The sequence below is a fragment of the Peromyscus californicus genome, unplaced genomic scaffold, assembly GCF_007827085.1.
Source record: "Peromyscus californicus insignis strain IS unplaced genomic scaffold, ASM782708v3 Scaffold_10__1_contigs__length_136768540, whole genome shotgun sequence".
Classification (NCBI taxonomy): domain Eukaryota; kingdom Metazoa; phylum Chordata; class Mammalia; order Rodentia; family Cricetidae; genus Peromyscus; species Peromyscus californicus.
Genome location: NW_026294391.1, coordinates 75971094 through 75991217, shown reverse-complemented (window position 1 = coordinate 75991217; position 20124 = coordinate 75971094). Strand labels below are relative to the sequence as shown.

General features: G+C 36.2%; 1 long non-coding RNA gene across 2 annotated transcripts in view; it reads left to right on the top strand.

The window, feature by feature from the left end:
• The window catches only part of LOC128108548 (uncharacterized), a 188141-nt gene that overhangs the window by 130758 nt on the left and 37259 nt on the right, over positions 1–20124 (top strand). The window contains exon 11 of one of the 2 annotated variants that reach the window (XR_008217513.1): positions 4163–18598. The exons of the other annotated variant lie outside the window; for it this stretch is intronic. This is a non-coding gene — a long non-coding RNA (uncharacterized LOC128108548). Of the gene's footprint in view, positions 1–4162; positions 18599–20124 lie in introns of those variants that run through there. 2 annotated transcript variants of the gene reach the window in all.

The window sequence follows — 20124 nt, the reverse complement described above, 5'->3', positions numbered from 1 at the left end:
AACCCTTTGGTGGATGAACAACCCTTTTATAGGGGTTGCTTAAGACCATCGGAAAACATTGATATTTACATTATGATGCATAACTAGCAAAATTACAGTTATGAAGCAGCAACAAAGATAATTTTATGGTTGGGGGACACCACAACATGAGGAACTGTATTAAAGAGAACTTCCTAGTGTTGCAAACAGCATCAGGAAGATTGAGAAGCACTGTTTCAGAGCAACAATTTTGGGGGGAATTTAAGAGCAAACATAGAATGATGTACACTAAGATATTAGTTATTAAGGGTAGGAATAGCTGGTGGTTTGAATAAGAATACCCCCCCCCATAAACTCATATGTTTAAATGCTTAGAGGTGGCATAAAGAGGTATGACCTTTTGGAATAGGTGTAGCCTTGTTGAGGAAGTGTGTTACTGCGGGGGGGGTGGTGGTGGTGGTGGATTTTGGGGTTTCAAATCCCCAAGCCATGCCCAGTGATTCACTCTCTTCCTGATGCCTCTCGAGGGACATGTCTGCCTGCCTGCCTGCCTGGATGCTACCTTGCTTCCCATTATCATGATAATAGACTAAACTGCTGAACCTGTCAGCCAGCCCTGATTAAATGTTTTCCTTTATAAGAGTTGCTGTGGTCATGGTGCCTCTTCACAGCAGTAGAAACCCTAAATAAGAGAGAATGGAAAGAAATTAGTATTAGAGCAATAAAGAAAAATAAAAGACAGAAAAGTAAATAGATGACAGGAACAATAAAGACAAAGGGAAGAGGTAAGATAGATACAGCTGAAGATAAACTATGGGATGAGAAAGAGGTGAAAAAAAAAGTGTCAATCAAGCAACTTAAAACAATCCCGAAACTCAGGAGGGCGAAGCAAGGAAGAACAACTTAAAACAATCCTGAAACCCAGGAGGACAAAGCAGAGAGATCCTTAAATTCAGGCCATATAATAGTCTTTGGGAGTGCCCCTCCAACCCCCAAACATACACACAAAGGATAAAGGAGAACAGATCAGGGCATAACTGGTCTAATAAATTGAAATTATATATTAAGTAAGAGAAATGAGAAATGATGTAGTGGTGCAGAGTCTGTACGCAGTCCCTCACCGGTGCATGTGAGCCAGGTCTTTTGTCCTTGTACAGTCCTTTGTGCTTGCTCTGTTTCTGTGGTTCATTGATGAATGCTATAGAGGTACTGAGTAGGCTTTGCTGAGGTCCCTCATGGGATTCCAGGCCTAGATTCCTTGGTGGGTGGAATATGATTGCTGGGCTTGCTTCTCTGTGGTATTTTTGTGAGAGTGCACCTGCCAGGCATGTCTCTTTGCTATCTTTCGTAACCTTGTAGTTGTTGTTGGTCCAATCTCTTTACAGACCCTTGGGTGCATGGGAAGCAATTGCTTGTTCCAATTCTGTGCTGTCCTTCATGTGGGCAGGGTATCCTTGCAAGATTTGTCTCAATGAGGTCTGAGGCAGATAAGCAGAGAGCAACCTGGGACAGCACCTTGGGTTATTAACACTGCCATCTTCTAATAATGCATGTACTATGCATAGATACTCTTCTCTAAACAATGTACCTAGCAACCCAGATAGCCATGTGCTGTGGTACATATGCATTGCATTTCCAAAACAAGGTGGGGAGTTTCTCTTCCCTTCATGAATACCAAACTTCAAAATTTTCTTTCTTTCCATGGTACTAATGTATCTGATAGCAAGAATACAAAGCCCAATTTGGCCTGAACTGGTTTGGGGTGTGTCAACAATAAGACAAACTGTCTTCAAATGACTTTTTAGGGTGATTGCCCTATTTATCATTTTATGCGTATTCATAATTGGACATTTATATGAGTAAAATCAGATACACTATGTGAAAGGACATGCACAATAGAAAAAACTGCTTACCTAATATAGCAGTCAAAACAGATCAGTTTATACGTGTACAAAATTGTCAAAAATAAAAGAGAAAAAACGAAATACCCTCACTGTACCTCTTGGTAACCAACCTCCTCTTGAACTCTATTTTAAAGAAAGCCATAAGCAATAAACAGGGCCTTGGATTATCTTCACTTACGTTGACTGTTCCCTTGCAGTGTATTCTGGTCTTTGATTTAAATAAAATTTCCAGGCTACTTTTGTAAATCTGTGAGGGCTTTTATTTTAGTTCCTTAAATAAGAGGCCAAGAGCCTGGAAATGTGTGGTCCTGATCCCTGACTATAGGTCTACTCCAGAGTAGTCTTCCCTTCAGACTTCCAAGTTGTGGAACACTGCAAGATTCTAATTCAAAGATTTCATCCTATAACTATGTCCTGCAGGCTGGATCTCATATAGTCTCTTGATACTTCTCCAGGCTCCTACAGTCTAGTGATTTTACTTTTGCATTCTAAATTTCTTCAATATTCTGGTTAAATATATATCATCATTTTATTTATATATTTATTATCATAATCAACATCTTGCAAGTACTTCATCCCATCTGCCTTTGAACGGCTGAATATTTTATTAGGATAATACTGTCTTCTTAATTCTTGTAGGCTAGGACTGAATTAATGTTTTTGGTATTACGAAAATTCATTATGTGGACTCCAAACTATGTTATCTGGGCAATGTGAGTGCCACCACTTCCTCTGTGATGCTAAGGAAGTATTTTATGTTGATGATATACATTTTCATTTGAATGGTGTGACTAATATGTTATCTTCATAAACTCGTGAAATTTTAATACAGAATCTTGTAAAACTTGAAGTATATAGCTCGGTTCAGAGTATGTACTCAATTAATTTTAATTACTGTACTAAAGTTTATTTTTAAATATAAATTAATATAATTAGAGAAATCTATTCCTTTAGACACTGCAAAATCTACCAACCTGTCTATACCAATTTTGAAACCAATTTTTATGCAGGCTAAGATGAATAAGAAGCTTGCCACATATGCACACAGGGATTTTCTTCCAAAATTCTCAGTACTGCTTTAAAAAAGGGACACACACACACACACACACACACACACACACACACACACACACACACAGAGAGAGAGAGAGAGAGAGAGAGAGAGAAAGAGAGAGAGAGAGAGAGAGAGAGAGAGAGAGAGAGAGAGAGAGAGAGAGAGAGTTTGCTTTCTCTATTCTCTTCTCCTGACAGATTTTTCTCTAAGAAGGGTAGCTGACCATAGAAACCAATTAATCTCTCTCCTGAGGCAAAGCAATCATTTACAAAAGAATGCACTCAAGTGCCCTCCCCAATAGAGCCAGCACAGCTAAAGAGGAAAAAAATGCTTTTTCTTTGATTTCCTTGACTGATGAATGCAGTTAACTTGGGAATTGTGTGTGTGTGTGTGTGTGTGTGTGTGTGTGTGTGTGTGTGTGTGTGTGTGTATGTGTATGTATATATGTATGTATGTGTACCCTTAGTAGAAAGAGCCTTCGAATTCCTATACAGCTTACTGAATAGACAGGCTGGCCATTATGATTTTTCTAGATATAAGCAATTAATTGTTAATTGTTACCTGGTCTTCCTCACTGACCACAGACTCATTTCTCTTTGTGCCACTGATTCCAAAACTTCACCAAGAAAAAAAAAAAAAAAGAAAGAAATCTTGAATTTTTTAGTCAGATCAGAGGTTAAATTGGTTGAGAAAATGGATTTCTGAGTTACAAGCCAGACACCAATTCTACCACTAATTGGCTTGCGCTAATCTTAGGTAACTTACTTAGTAAAGTAAAAGACACTTTACTCTTTTTTATAGTATTTTTATTTTATAATTAACTTAATTTCACATAACAGCCATGAATTCCCCCGTCCTCCCTCCTCCCATCTCCCATTCCTCCCCCCAATCCACCCCCCACTCCCACCTCTCCAAGGCAAGGTCTCCCCTGTGGAGTCAGCCCAGCCTTGCAGACTCAGCCAAGACAGGTCCAGTCCCCTCCTCCCTACACTAAGGCTGAGCAAAGTGTCTCAGCATAGGCCCCAGGCTCCAAAAAGTCAGCCCATGCACCAAGGACAGGTCCTGGCTCCACTGCCCGGGGGGCCTCCCAAACAGTTCAAGCTAATCAACTGTCTCACTTACCCAGAGGGCCTGGTCCAGTTCCATGGGGGGTCCTCTGCCTTTGGTTCACAGTTAATGTGCTTCCACTAGTTTGGCTATTTGTCCCTGTGCTTCCTCCAACCAGGGTCTCAACATCTCTCTTGCCGATTGGAATCCCAGAGCTCCACCTGGGCTTGGCCGTGCATCTCTGCATCTGCTTCCATCAGACACTGGATAAGAGTTCTATTATGACAGCTAGGGTGTTCCGCCATCCAATCACCAGGGCAGGTCAGCTCAGGCACTCTCTTGACCATTGCCAGTAGTCTACAGTTGGAGGTATCTTTGTGGATTTCTGGAGACCTCTCTAGCACTCTGCTTCGACACTTTACTCTTACTACTTAAGCAATAGCTCAAAATCTGTGAACGGTCTGAAAGTTGAAATGAAGGGATGTAGGTAAAGCACATACATGGTACTGTGAATCACGGAAAGCACACAAGAATGAAAGCTCTGAGAACCAAGGTAATGTTTCTCAACTGAATGAATGCATAGCAGTGTACTGCTCACTTCTTTGTAAATTATAAACTACATGACAGTGAGTTTTGCTTCAGGAAAAGGTAGGTTACATTGACTCATTCTTCAATGTATATAGTATAGTGTGAAAATTAGGATGATAAAACTAATGAAAGCCATATCGGATAAAAAATGCAGTTGGGGTGTATATAAGGTATAATAAGGGCTCTCATAAGTGTGTCCTCTAGGTACATTCACTGTAACCTTCGTTACACTTCATTTAAAAAATTGAAATATAAATTTAAAAAAATCGAGGAATTATATAATAGTCTGTACACTGGTCACCTGTAATCTACAACTAACATTTAACATATTTGTTTTATCACTTATATGAGCACTTTACATTCATTCATTCAGACACAAAGTCTGATATATTTTGGCACATTTTGAAGTTGCTGATATCTGTACACTCAACTGCACAGAATACATATCATTAAGTGAAGTTAAATATTTACTCATGTTCCCTTTCAAGAGGTAAAATTTACATAGTGAAATGCACATATCATATGTACAAAATGTCTTCTGACAAAATTTAATACCTATGTAAATCAGCAGCTGTAAACGTCTGTAATATAATAACAAGGACAACAATTTCCTTAAATCACTTGCCTGCCTTTTTTTTTCATAAAGTCGTCATCTCTCCCACAGTTGCAAATATACTTTTGATTTTTTAAAGAAGGAAAGGGAAAATATTTTATGCACCATGCAAAGGTTCATGTTTATTCCTCTATACTGAAAGACAGTTGACAAGAGCAAAACTTACACATTTATTTGGCATGTTATCTATTACATGAGAATCTTTAATGACCTGAATAAATACAAAAAACTGTGGAATTTTGTAGAATGTATATACAAGTATGTTTGGAAGACAAGGGGACATGCTCTAATGTCTATAAACTGTATGGGGAGTTGTTGTTTAGAAAGGACTGGGTGTTAAGGTTCTTCTCTGTCTTAACCTTCTTTTGTTTCCTTCAAAGGGAGGGGTCCCCTGCAGGGAGGATTGCCCTGGAATAAAGATTGTGGATCTTCTTCATGGGAAACTTGGCAAGGGGAATTCTAATTTCAATGATCCCTTTTAGGAGACAAGGTGGATGGGTGAAAGTCAGCTCTGAGGTCTCACATATGTGTATTTTTCTATTTCCTCCAGTTAAAATTGCTTGCTAGACTGGGATGTCATATTTAGGGCCAGTGTGTCCTGAACTACATGATCTCTTTTTAAACTTTAAGTAGCCTCTTGAGAGCACGATGGAGTTCCTATTAAAATATAAACAGTGTTTTCTACAAAAATATTATCACTCGTGGAAACCTGAAAGATTTTAAATTAAAAAACAAAAAATAAAAACCCAAGTTTCTCTTTTTCTCCATTTTGGTCAAGAGGGGAACGTTTTGATCTGTCATATACTGTGACCATAATGTAGTGCTTCTTCTCAAGCTTCCAAACCATGAAGCTGACATATCATGAATTGAGATAACTGAAATTTATGACTAAAGATAAACCATTTTGTTTATAAAGTGATGATTTTAAATATTTGTCCTAAATATTGAAGGTTGAGTATATCATATTCCAGATCATTTCCAGATCAAATACCATGACTATTATCTCCTTTCTTTTTTCCTGGAAGTAATATTTTCACAGGTCTTTCACTTAGATCTTTCAATTTTTTAAGCTTGATTTTTGTATATTGGGTAAGCTAAGAATTTATTTTCATTCTTTTCCACATAGATAACATCACTTTTTGTCATATACTTCTTGATATATGTGTTTATTTTTGGAATGCCTATTATTTGGTTTATATGACTGTGTTAATGCTACTATGACAATCTCTTGAGTAATATAATTTTACTATAATTAATTAATCATTCATTTTCTTCCAGCTCAGAATGTCTTCAAACTCATTGTGTAGTCTGTTATTACCTTGAAATCTGATGCTCTTGCCTCCATCTATCAAGTGTTGGGGTTACAGAATGCTCTCTACTACACCTGGCTTTCTTAATAGGTCTTGAGTTGGAAAATATGAGACCTCCAAATTTGTTCCTTCTGTTTAATATCATTTTGTGTACTTAGAATTCTTCTGGTTTTCATATGAATTTTAATATGTATGCAGAAAGTGCTGTTTGTATTTTGATAGGAAGTTCATTGAATCTAGATTATTTTGGATAATTCTGACATTTTACCCATAGTAAATTTTCAATTACATGAACAGAGTGAATGTTTTTCAATTTTTTTTATTATTAAGAAATTTTCTATTCATTTTACATACCAACCACTGATCCCCCCTCCTCCCTCTTCCCACCCCTCAGTCTTCACCCCAACCCACCGCCCGTTCCCACCTCCTCCAAGTCAAGGTCTCCCACGGGGAATGGAGTCGGCAAAGCCTGGTACATTCAGTTGAGGCAGGTCCAAGCCCTCCACACTGCACCACGGCTGCACAAGGTGTCCCACTGTAGGCACTGGGCTCTAAAAAGCTCGTTAATTTATTTCTTTGCTCCCCAGAAGTTTTGTAGCTTTTAGTCTATTTTTTTTCTCGGATGAGCTTAATCTGAAGTGATTATTCTTTCTTTTTGATGTTGCTATAAGTGTATTCTTTCTTACTTTCCTATTCCTATTATTACTTTAGTGAACATAGGATGATCATAACATTGTGCCTACAATTTTGCAAGTTCTTTAAATGGTTTAGTATACCTTTGTGTACTTTTGGGTTTTTCACATGCAAGATCATGCCATCTATAAACAAAGATTAATTCTCTTGTTCAAATTGGATTCCTGGCTTTTATTTCTGTTTCTACCTTAGTAACTCTGGTATTTCCTTGAGTAGAGAAAATTATCTTACTTCTGATCCTAGAGGAAAAAGCTTTGATTGTTTCACAATTGAGCATATATAGGCTTTATTATATTGGCATACTTTCCTTTTATTTCTAATTTGTCAAAGGTGATTTTTTTTAAGATTGGAAAAGGTTTTATAATTTTGTAGATTGCTTTTGTGCATCAACAGTCCCCTTATCTTTGCTGCCAAACAGTGTTGTATTGTATGTATATAATACAATTTACTTAGCCATTCTCATTTAGCTGCATACTGGTTTGTTTCAAGTATTTGTCTATGATGAATAAATGACCATATTTTAAAACATTAAAAGTCAAGCCAATTAGTTCCATCTGCTATTTCCTATGCAATACACAATTATACTTATTAGCTTTTTACTGGCTTATACATGAAATTTGTCTCAGTGAATGATGTTTTCATAATATTTGCAAGAGTCCAAACTATAAATGTACCTAATTTGTTTTTCTATCATTTTAACTTTTAGAAGATTTTCCTTGAGCTCTTGTTATTTCTTAAATAGTACAAACTCATTTTCTTTCTGTGTCTTTGCTTTCATTTGTAATTGAAAAATAAGAGTAATAGATGATACTTGGGTTATTTTTCTGTGTTTGATTAAAACTCTGTATCTCCTGGAAAATCCATTACAAGTTTGTAGAAACCACACATGCAGTTGAAAGATTGTTTAATCATGACTCAGTGTAGATTAGCATTTAGTGCCTAACAGCTTCTTTTGGGTATCTAGTTTTTTGTTTACTGATTTATTCTTCCCTTCATCAATTTATGAATCCACATTGAGTCCTATACTTTGTGGCTTTGGACTTAAAATTGTGATTTAATATAGCTCATTCCTTTAGTTAATAGCCTAACAAAGGAGGCAGACATCAATCTAAATATAAAATGTTGATTATAATGGAGCTGATAATAAGGAAAGGTACCCAGAGCTATTATAATACAGAGCACAGGGATATGATCTTTTTGGGTACAGGGAAGGGGGATGACTAAGAAATAATTCCTTAAAGACATCTGGGCAGAAATATGAATGTTAAATGGAAGTTAAACAGATGAAGCAGAAGCTGGAAATGGAAGTGCAGCCAATGCAGGAGGAGCAGCACATAGAAAATCCCCAAGGAATAAAGATCATGAAAAGTGCAAAAACTGGCTAATGGCCCGCGTGGCTTGAGCACCAAAAAGTATGAGGAGATTTAGGGATTTCAGGCTAGAGCAAAAGGATTAATCATTTGAGGTCATCAGAAATCAAATCAAAGATGTTGGTGTGCATCCTTCCACCAGCTGAAAGGTATTAATATTTTGTGTTTCATACTTTCACTTTGGCTGTAACGTGAGGAATAGATTTCAGAGGGAAAGTATGGGAGCAGAAAGAAGATTTAGAAAACTAAGGCTTTAGAAACGGACTAGGGTATTGGAAACTGAAAAAAAATATAGGCAGAATCTAGATCATTCTGAAGGATAAAAAAATGAAAATTGGGCATGAGATGTGGCTATGAACTCATCTGTGTGTTCTAGACTCTGTATTAGGGATTTAACTCACATGAGTGGATGAGAATATCACCATTTACTCTACTCATAGGATACACTCCCTTGCAAGGTCTTACTCTATACACTTATACACAAAAATCTCTAATACCACCAAACTTTATTCCTTAAAGTTGCTGCAAATTTGTGCAAAGGGATTTTAGATTTCTGATTATGCAAGTTGAGACACTGACACTGACCTAAAGACATTTTTGGATGAATTGGAGAAGTGAACCTGAGCCTCATCTTGTGACACATTAAAATGGAGTTCACATGAGTGTTACAAGTATGACACTTTGAAGACTTATTCCAACATTATAGTATGGTGCTAGAGAGCCTGGAGCAATACTGTAATGGGCACCTCCTTGTCACAGGTGAAAAATTTGGTCGTTATTTTATAGTTCAAAAGGGACTTTGTTATGCATGAGGTGCCTTCTAGTGGCCACTTAAGAAAATTGTTCAACCTGTACACAAGAAAAAAGGCAGTGAACTGGTAATGGGCAGTGATTTGAGAATAGATGGGCCAGTCACTACAGTTAGGAGTTTTGAAAGATGGCAGTAAGTCCAAAATATAAGGAAATACAAGGTAAAATATTGAGCTTAGAAGACTCTTTACTGACTAGAAGCCTAATTCCTACTTTAACACAGCAGGGATTACCAACAAGGAAGGAAAATAATGTGTTAAGTGGAGAAAGCAAGTTAGATTTGATGATCAGAGATCAAATCAATATCTACATTAAATAATTCATTGCCTGGTAAAAAAAACTTTGGCAATCTTCACAAATCTATGCTCTTTTTAACTGGAAATTGGATGCCTTAGTACACTATGACTCTTATTTTTTTCAGAATTTTTATCCTTTGTTTCAAGTGGAATCCTCATGAGAGGAAAGATCATGGGGTTTCTGAAAATCCCATCTGCTATATGTTTTCTTCCCTCTCTGCACAACCTGGTTGCTTTCAAACTGATACTCAAACAAGACAAGCATCCAGGTTTACCTGATGCCAGCTGGCTTCAACAATGTTAACATAAGTCAAAAGGTTGAGTCATAGTGGGGAATTTATTAATCTGTTTTAAAAAAAAATAGAGACTATCTGCAATTCATATCAGGGCTAGAAATTCAAGTTTCAGTACATCAATTTGACATTCTCATTATTCAAAATCAACATGGGTGGTGATAAGCAGCCATGTACAGTTTGGTAGCTTAACCAAGGTGCCCAGGTGCTTACAGTACATATCAGTCTAGAAATCCTTTAGCTTTACCTGTATCCAGGAAGAATCACAAGAATGAAATGTGCCTTACAGTTATATAGTAGTTAGGTCACTGAAAGAGTTGCTTTCTTAAGCATGTAACTTGCTACCAGAAAAGATAAGGAACCTATAGCAGGTTACAGAATGACAACTTTTAATGAGAGAAACAATCATACTACAGAACAGTCAGTCCCCTGAGAACTGTTTTCCTACAAATCTGCCATGGGAAATGTCCCCATCACCTTGACAACTACCCATGAAATTTATGTGAGAATTATGATGATGGGTTTTATTGGGACTTGTTTTTATTTATTGTAACATTTCTTTACATGAGTCACCTTTAAAATTTAGTCTTCATAATGCTCTACAAACAGTGAAAAGTATTATTGACTGAAAAAGATATTTAGTTGTTTTCTACATTAAAATATGGTAAGTGAGCACATTCAGAACCCTGCAACTAAGTTACATATTCAGGAAATATATGTATCTGGAAGAGAAAAACGTTGCTTGGGTCCCTTCCAAAGTAAGTACATTATTTGCTATTGCAAGGGATACTGAGGTTGCTTCACCCAGCGATCTCACATTCCACAAACTTTGTTTTCTTAAGGATTGTTGAAGATGCATCTATATTGTCTTCTTATATAGTAATAGCCAGTTTTAAATTCCAGGGTATAAGTAGCTGTCCCTGATTTACAATTCATATTTTGCCCATTTTAATGATCTAAGTTTAATTTTCAAAAGTAATGACTTCTTAGGATTGAAATATCGACAAGCCATATGACAATTCTCTCTGAAAGAACCATAGAACAAAGGTGACAAGTGAAACACACTTATTTTACTGCAACATATCTAATTGTGACAGGATTTTGCCTGAAGCTTTGCCCTGTAAGGTGCTGAGAGTTGATAGATATCTTTATACCTTTGAATCAAATTTTTTTCTTCAAATGCGCAGAACTGTTTTAAAAAATACCTTTTTAGGTAATAAATTTGATTTTTCTGAATTACCCTGTCATCAGTGGAGATACTGATCTTAGAATATATTGTGACTGCTGCATTGAAGAAGTGTTTTAGGATTATATAGGTGTACCTTCATTCTGTATAATACCGGTACTTCTCATTACTTTTCAAGGGAATTAACGACTTTGGTACCTAATACTGATGCCATACCATTTACTGCGGTAGAAAGCAACAACAGATCCACAACATCCACCACCTATCTTATTCTCTTACTTAAATTTACTTCCACCCTATAGGAAAGCTACTGAGTAATACACCAGTATCTCATCAGTGTATTACATCCTTTTCTGTTCTACAGCATAAGTGCTCATTTTTAAATCCCGAGTTACAGTGCAGACAGCCTGGTAGATACAAGGCAAATGGAGAGATACAGGTCACCTCAGAGGAGAGTTCAAAGGCATAAAGGCCTGGTATATTTTGCCAGAAAACAGTATTGAGCAGTAATCACAATCCATTTTTCCTTTTGTGAAGACTTCATAGAATTTCACAACACTTATAGAAGTAATCGAACCGAGACCGGGCTAATATCTTGATAAAAAGGAATCACCTATTTAGAACACTTAGAAAATATTGAGATAGTCATAGATAAAGCTACTGTAAATTTATTTATTCATTGGTAGATAGTAAACATTTAATAAAGATTTTAGCATTAATCATTGCATTAGGCTATAATTTTTTCTTCTTTCTTCACAATTTTATATTTACTCAAGCTTCTGATGAACTCCATTGAACTCAATACACCGTCTTTACATGGGAGAAATACAGGACGGAATAAGTTGTGCTTCTACTGAATTATGGTTTATCTTTGCAACGGTAGTCATGTAACAGTATCTTTCCTCATATATACTAGAAAGCTTAGAGTCAATACTGTGTTCTATTTTTCATATTGTATAGAGTTTCATGGCATCCTTTCCTTGCTAATATGGCACTTTTAATTCTCTCTTCATTGCTCTCTTTTCTCCTTTATTTAATAGTCTCCTTTACCTTTACTTCATTTTATTGGTTCACCTGGTGTTTATGAACTTCTGATTTGCTTTATAATGTTTTTGAAAAATGAGGAAAGAGAGAGAAGGAAGTAAAGATGAGAAAGATAGAAGAAAATAGTTTGCCTAATCAACACATTTTATCTCTTATCTCCAGAGTGAATTCAGATTTCTGAGAGGAAAACAGGACAGCAATTTCAATGAAATAATCAATTGCACACAACATTAACATACAAGAAAAGCTCTTCAAGTAGGAAAAAAAAACATCTTGGAAAGTATTTCTTACACTAGAGCTGGAATTGACCCTCTTGTCTCCTCTACTTTTTACTGTAACTGTGTTATGTATTTAATTATTCAGACTCCTCAACTAATTGTCACTGTTTTCTTCTGACTCAGAAAAAAGGCAGATAAGAAGAAACAGGCTCATTTCTATGATCTAGTCCTTAAAATTAAGCTGTTATCGCAATATGGTCTTGTGTATATTATCTTCAACTAATTGTTCATGCTACCCCCTTCGTTTTATGTGTGATGATTACTCTCCTTTAAATACATTAATTTCTCACCCAACAAATTTGCAAACTAGCAATTTTTCTAGACACAGCTTAAATTATCCTTTCCTAGGTAGTCTTTCTGAACAATCCACACTGTTTGAATGCTTGCCTAAGTATTGCCATAATATCCTTTACCTACTTCTTGGCACATGTTGAATCTGTTTATATATCTTTCTAATAGATTCTATGCAACTTGAGGGGACAAGAATGTCATCTTTATTCATTGCTGTTCATAGTGCCTTTATTCATATCTTTTTGCAAGATGTATCTAATCAAATGAGTTGAGGGAGAGTCTGAAAAAAATTGTTCAGCAGTTTAAACTATTACTCAGATGACCTAAACACGTAGAGAAAACTGTAGATTCTTTGACAGTTTTATCATTTGACTAATTTTGAAATAGACAAAGCCATAATGTCATATATCTGTCTATATGTTTCATTTAGTGCCTGTGTAGTTGGAAAAATTCTATGATACAGCCTAGTTGTTAGATAAGCTTACAAGGGCATTCTTCTGTGGGTGGCAGCTGTCCCACAGAGTACCTGCTTTGGGCCTATCTTTACTAAGCCTCAAATCACTAGGTAATTTTCCCTCCAGTGACTACATACATTGAAAAGCCCCCAGTAATTGTTTTCAACCCTACAGAGGCAGTTAAACTCTTCAGTTGGTAAGGACATAACCCAATTATAGCTAGAACTGCTACATCTTTTAGATAAAATCAGTATTGCTGATATTTACTAAGGCACTGGATGCCTGAATTCTGCACTGTGCTGTAGAATTTTTCCTCAATATTGTGTTATAAGATCCATTTCTGAAATGCAAATATCATGAGATGCCCTGATGTGCCAAGTTCTTAGCTATCAGTATGTTTTTAATGGGAATCTGAAAGTTTAAAATTCTCATGCAAATAGACTAATAGAAATCCTCATTATTTTAAAGTTAGCTCAAATAGGTTAGGTGTCAAGAGTTCCTCTCCTTGGTGAATTTCTGAAAATACTTGTCATTTACTATGGTCACATAATTGTACACTTAGAAAATATTTTTTCCTGAACATGTGGCAGAGCAAATTATAACACAGGAGGGGGGTTAATGAAATTGACTGCCAGTGGAGTAAATAATCGAGGAACAGAGAACTGGGTATTAGGTTGATTAGCAGCTTCGTGCCCTAAATCATGCCTTGTTAGAGGTAGGGAGTCTATTCAAAGTGTTTAAGTGGAAACAGATGACTTGAATTAAGCAACACTACACACCTAATGCTTTTGTGATGATGAGCAATTTTCTGGTTTTCTCTCAAATTGTTTAATTATAGCTGTAAAACTGTACTGATACTAAAAATATTTCCTTTCATTACTGTGGGATGTTGTCTGTATGCTGTGAATATGTGTTGCTCTGATTGGTTGATAAATAAAATGCTGATTGGCCAGTCACCAGGTAGGAAGTATGGCGGGGGGGATAAGCAGAGAGGAGAATTCTGGGAAGAGGAAGGCTGAGTCAGGAGTCACCAGCCAGACACAGAGGAAGCAAGATGACAAGGCAGAACTGAGAAAAGGTACCAAGCCACGTGACTAAACATAAATAAGAATTATGGGTTAAATTAAATGTAAGAGCTAGTCAGTAATAAGTCTGAGCTAATGGCAAAGCAGTTATAATTAATATTAGCCTCTGTGTGTTTACTTGGCGGTCATGAGTGGGAGAGATTTGTCCTGACTGCCTGCTGGCTGGGACACAGGAAAACTTCTCACTACATTTCTTATCTGTCATAATCTATTTAAAGGGTAATAGTGATGACTTTTAGAGATAGTTATGAAAATACCAATAAATATGTACTCCCAAACAAGGTACCAACTAATTATATAATCTATAAAATTCAAAACCTTAGTTTAAAAAGCATGTGATTCTTATTTGGTAAATATTTGTGTACTTATGGGCTTACATGAAGTTTTGGGGTATTTTACCTTACCCTTCGCTACCCTTACTCTAAATGAGAAGTGACTTTTGTAAAGTCACATATCTCCTTGGTATCACATGGACAGCCACAGAACAAACTTGATTTAAATATTGTCATTTTGATTATTTGATTTTTGAAGTTGCATTGTTCTAGCCCTTTATTAATAGCAAGGCTTCCAAAATAATGACAGTATTGATGAAGACAGTTTCAAATTGCATATATTTGCTTTCTAATATCCTATATTCCTAAAGTATTAATAGGGCAATTTTGATGTTTCTTAGTTCATAGAAACAAGAGATGGTTTGACATCTGTTCCATAATTACCAAATATATTTTTAGTATGAGTAATTTTATCTAGTTCTTGCATTATTTTGGGGCACAGGGGATGAATGTTTTCAAGTAGATATACTATAAAAACAAGTATAAATGTTAAGATACAAAAAATCTGCTGATAGTAATTAGACATTAGAGTGAGGCAAAAAGGATATGTGATATTCATGTTCCAAAGAAAGAGTAAATGCATGAATGTCTTCTGGATTAGCATGAGATAAATATTTTCCATATAATAATTAATAAATGATTTAATAATAGAATGTAGCCTCAAAAATAGGTTGAATAAATATAACATAAAGAGATTTTTTTGTTTTGGAAGAATAATGGCTAATACACTGAGAGGAGAATATGCTAGATAAGGCAAATAACGATTCATGCACTCATTCAATAAATATTTATTGTGTTCCTACCCAGAGAATGTCATGCATTGCTCAGAGCTCTCGGAATGCAGCAGTGAATGGGGCACAATTATCCTAATTGGCAATGTGGAAATTTCTGAGGAAATTTTTTCTTGAATATTTTAGTTCAGTATTAGTAAAATATATAATCAGTGTTTACTTTGTTCACTAAAGGAAACTATTTTTCACAAGCCAGTAGCCTGTTCCTCTATATTTAAGAGTTAATTTATCTATGAATGATATTCTACTATAATCATAAATCAGTTCCTTGCTCAGCCATCATCAAAGAAGCTTCTTCCTGCTGGAGAAGGGAACAAATACAGAGACCCATAGCCAGATATTATACAAAGAGAGAGACTGTGGAACACACACAGTTTTATGTGAAACATCTCCTTCAAATCTCTCCCCTCAGAACTCAGTGTATTGCAAGGAAAAGCAGGCAGAAGGAATGTAAGAGCCAGAGAGGATGGAGGACCCAAGAAAATGAGGTCCTGTAAATCAACATGACCAAAGTTCAAATGAGCTAATAGGGACTGAAATAGCATGAACAAGGGCCACATGGGGCTATGCCAGGTACTCTGAATATATATTTTAGTGTTTTGATGGGATTCCTGAGGATGTGAACAAGTGGGTCCCTGATTCCTGTGCCCTTTCTTGGACTCTTTTCCTTCTGTTTGTCTACTCTGATATGTTAATTTTTGTTTGATTTTATTATATTTTATTGTTATCCTTTAGAAGCCTGTTTGTTTTCTAATGAGAGACAGAAAGGGAGTGGGTCCATATGGGAGAAGTTTGGGGAGGAATTGGGAAGAGTAAAGGCAGGGGAATATTTAATCATGATACATTATGTGTGAAAAAATATCTATTTTCAATAAAAGGAAAAATAAATAAAGGTTAGTTTATTTGTAAGTAAAATGACCAAAGCCTACTAGTCATTCCATAAAATAATACTGATATCATGCTAATTATTTCGAAGTAAGGTAATAAAATGGTAACTAAAATGAATCATCCATGCATTGTCAAATTCAATAAATTGTTGTAAATACATAGCTCTTACTCCTGGCTTTATACTGTAAAACAAAGAAATGCTCTGTAATTTAGAGTGAAATGCTGAAAATAGACTTTAACATGCTGATACATATATCTACATATGAGCATGAGTTTCATGGAACTGTATGAAGGATGAAAGGCAAACTTTATAAAAATGTTTTGGTGCAACAAAATAAAGAGCAATATAGTGTGATGTTGAAAAATTTCCTTTCTGAGGAAGTGCTGTTAGACATGTATGTGCATGTGTGTCCACATGTCCAGGATGGGATTTGTTGTGAAATGTTCTATGAATAGTAAAAACATGCATGTGAAGATTTTAAAAGGATTCGCATGGGGATTGATAGATGTCTTGGTGCTTAAGAGTACTTGCTACTCTTGCAGATGAACTGAATTTAGTTACTAGGACCCATATAGCAACTTATAACTCTATGTAACTCCAGTTTCAGCAGATCTAACACTGTCTTATAGCTCCTACAGGCACTGGACACAAGCTGCATCTGAATACATGCACGCAAAATGCTCATACACATATAGAAAAATAAATAATAAAACAAAAAGATCAAAATGACCTGTTTGAAGAACTAAGAAAAGTGAGCATATAAATAAGTTGCTAAAGAACATAAATTGTCTTATCAGCATCATAACTAATTCAACTATGTATCCATATTCTGAAAATCTGAAATTGCTCTAAAATCTAAAATTATTTCTAGCCTCATATGATATGTTAAAGTTTTAGATTTTGGACCATATTAGATTTTGTTACATTTTAGATTTTTGATTTTTAGATTATGAATGCTCAACGAGTAATGTGTAAAAGAATATTCTAAAAACATAAATCTCTAAAATATGAACCACTTTCTGTTCCAAACAATTTGAATTTAGATAACTCTATAAGATGAATATCATCTCTCTTTTAATTCTGAAATTTGGATTGACTGGTGTCTTGGTGTAGCCTCCTCTGGAAACTTTGACTCTGAGTAGGGCCATTCTATTTTTACATTGCTTGATATTAGGGTATAGCATGGAGTGCTCTTGACATGAAAAATATATCGAGACAGTATATGCTTAATCTAGTATGCACAAGCATGCAATGAACTTCAAAAAATCTTGTTTTGTCCTACAATGTTGTGAGAAATAAATATTTTAAAAAAATGAAAATTTCATTTCATTCCCCTTTTGTAATTTCTAGCTTGCTGTTTTTCCTTAGCTTTTTGGAAATAACTTTTTGCCAGAGTAAACTGGATATTACATCTATGCTGCAACCTCCAACCATTACCTATACAGAGATAATTTTTATTTTACTGGGAAAAAACCAGTAGGAGATATGTAAACAAATAAGAACTGTTGAAGACATACTTGCTAAATGCAGGCACTAAAGGGGTATCCTGGATTTGTGATGTTGGAAAAAGAATGGACTACCTAAGTAGATGCATAATCTTTATTTTGTTATATTTTTGTGTGTCTGTGTGAATATTTGCAATGTTATGTGTATTCTGTCTGATGTCCACAAAGGACAGAGGAGAGGAGGGTGTCGGATCTCCTGGAACTGAAATCACTTTTAGTGGAGTTGTCTGACTTGTGTTCTAGGAACCAAACTTAACCCAGAACCTCTGGAAGAGCAACAAGGTCTCTTAATAGCTTAGCCATTTTTCCAGCCACTGAAGTATAATTTTTCAATTGAAAAGTATCATATATTGTAGAAGAATTGGGGATGAGGCATAGGAAAATGAGAGAGGACAACAAAAATGTTTTTTTAAATGATAACTAAAACCTGGCTTATTAATGCCAACACATAGAATGGTAAAAAGTAGTACTCACCAATTTCTGAGATCAGAGTTCTGACCTATTTATATTTTTAGGTAAAACCATTGAAAAGCTACTCAAGAAGACCAAAAGCATCTGTAATCTAACAAACTTGAGAATAATGGGACATAGTCAATGGATAAGTTATTTATGTAATAAGATAGAGGGAAAGGTAGAATACCTTATTAAGTATTCTTCAGAACACTTTTCAGATTTCACTGATGATTCAAATTAGGGAACTTGTCTGTCCCCTGTATAAAATCTATTCCCTGTGTGCTATTTGTAAAGCTTTTACACCTATTATTCTGCAATCCAATTTCAGTAAAATTTTATTTGGCTATCTCCTATCAAACATCTGGCCTTCCTATTGAGCGTGGCCACAGACTAGGATAGTAAGAGGATAAATTTAATATGTTAAAAAAGAGGATAAACACACAGAACTGTGTGCAACTGTGGTGGACTATAGAGGCTTCACATCTGGGGTAAATCAGGAATGTTATGAGATTCAGCAATATTAAAAACACAATTTTAAAAAGCTTTGAAATAGTCCTTATTCCCTGTTAACCCTATTCCATCTATAAGTTTAGTTTCTGTAAGATATGTAATGGTTAACATATATTCCTGCTCCTTATCCCCTCCAAACATCTTTAAAAATTGCCGAATTGTTAAACAATGGAGAGAGACCTTATATAAAAAGTTGGTCTGCTGGCAGTGGTCCAGAGGGTGCCTGGACCGGTCTACTCTGGTGGCCAACCTAGCAAATAACCTAGCTGTCATCATAGAGCCTTTGTCCAGTGACAGATGGAGGCAGATACAGAGATCCAGGGCCAGGTACCAGGCTGAGCTCCGGGAATCCAACTGATGAGAGAGAGGAGAGATACTGCAGGCGAGGGACGTGGAGATCATGATGGAAGGACGTGCAGAGATGACCGGCTACACTAGTGGAAGCCCATGAACTGTGGACTGGTGGCTGTGGAGCCCCCATGGGACTGGACTAGGCCCGCTGGACATGGAAGATGGTTGTTTGGCTCGAACTGTTTGGGGGGCACCCAGGCAGGGGCATCGGGATCTGTCCCTGGTCTATGGGCAGGCTTCTGGAATCTGGTGCCTGTGGCGTGACATCTTGCACAGCCTTGGTGCAGTGGGAAGGGGCTTGGACCTGCCTAGGCTCAGTGTGCTGGGCTCTGCTGACTCCCTGTGGGAGACCTCGGTTGGGGGGATGTGGGGATGTGGGGATGTGGGGATGTGGGGTGGCTTGGGAAAGAGGGCTGTGGGTGAGAGGAAGGAGGAGGGGGATCTGTGGATAGCATGTGGAGTGAGTAGAAAATTTCTTAATAAAGAAAAATGAAAAAAAAAAGTTCTCCAGGGATAAGTCAAATAAACATTTCCCAGAGCATATAAATCTATTTGAAGGAGTTAACTTAATCACTAAGATGTTGGCCAGACCTCAAGGAGGTGATAAGTACATCAAATAATTCCATGAAATATGAACTTTTGCTTGACCGATTTGACCTTCAGAATGTGTTTGCAACAAAGGTTCTGGTAAAATCTTCTGCTACATCAAGCGGGGTAATGAATTATGAATCTTTAGAAGATAATGATTAGAGGTAAGACAATGGGATACAATTAGAAACATTATTGCTGATCTTGAACATTTACTTTTCACAGATGCTTTATTAACTCGGGGACATTAAGAATGCTTTCAAAGTAAACCTACAAAGGATGGCATAGGAAAAAAAAAACTAGTAAAGTAATACTTTATAAGCACATTTCTGCCACATGCTAGATAGAAATTCATTGATATGTTTTGAATCCTGGAAGCCTTTTGGTTATTCTTTGTGAATGTTTAATG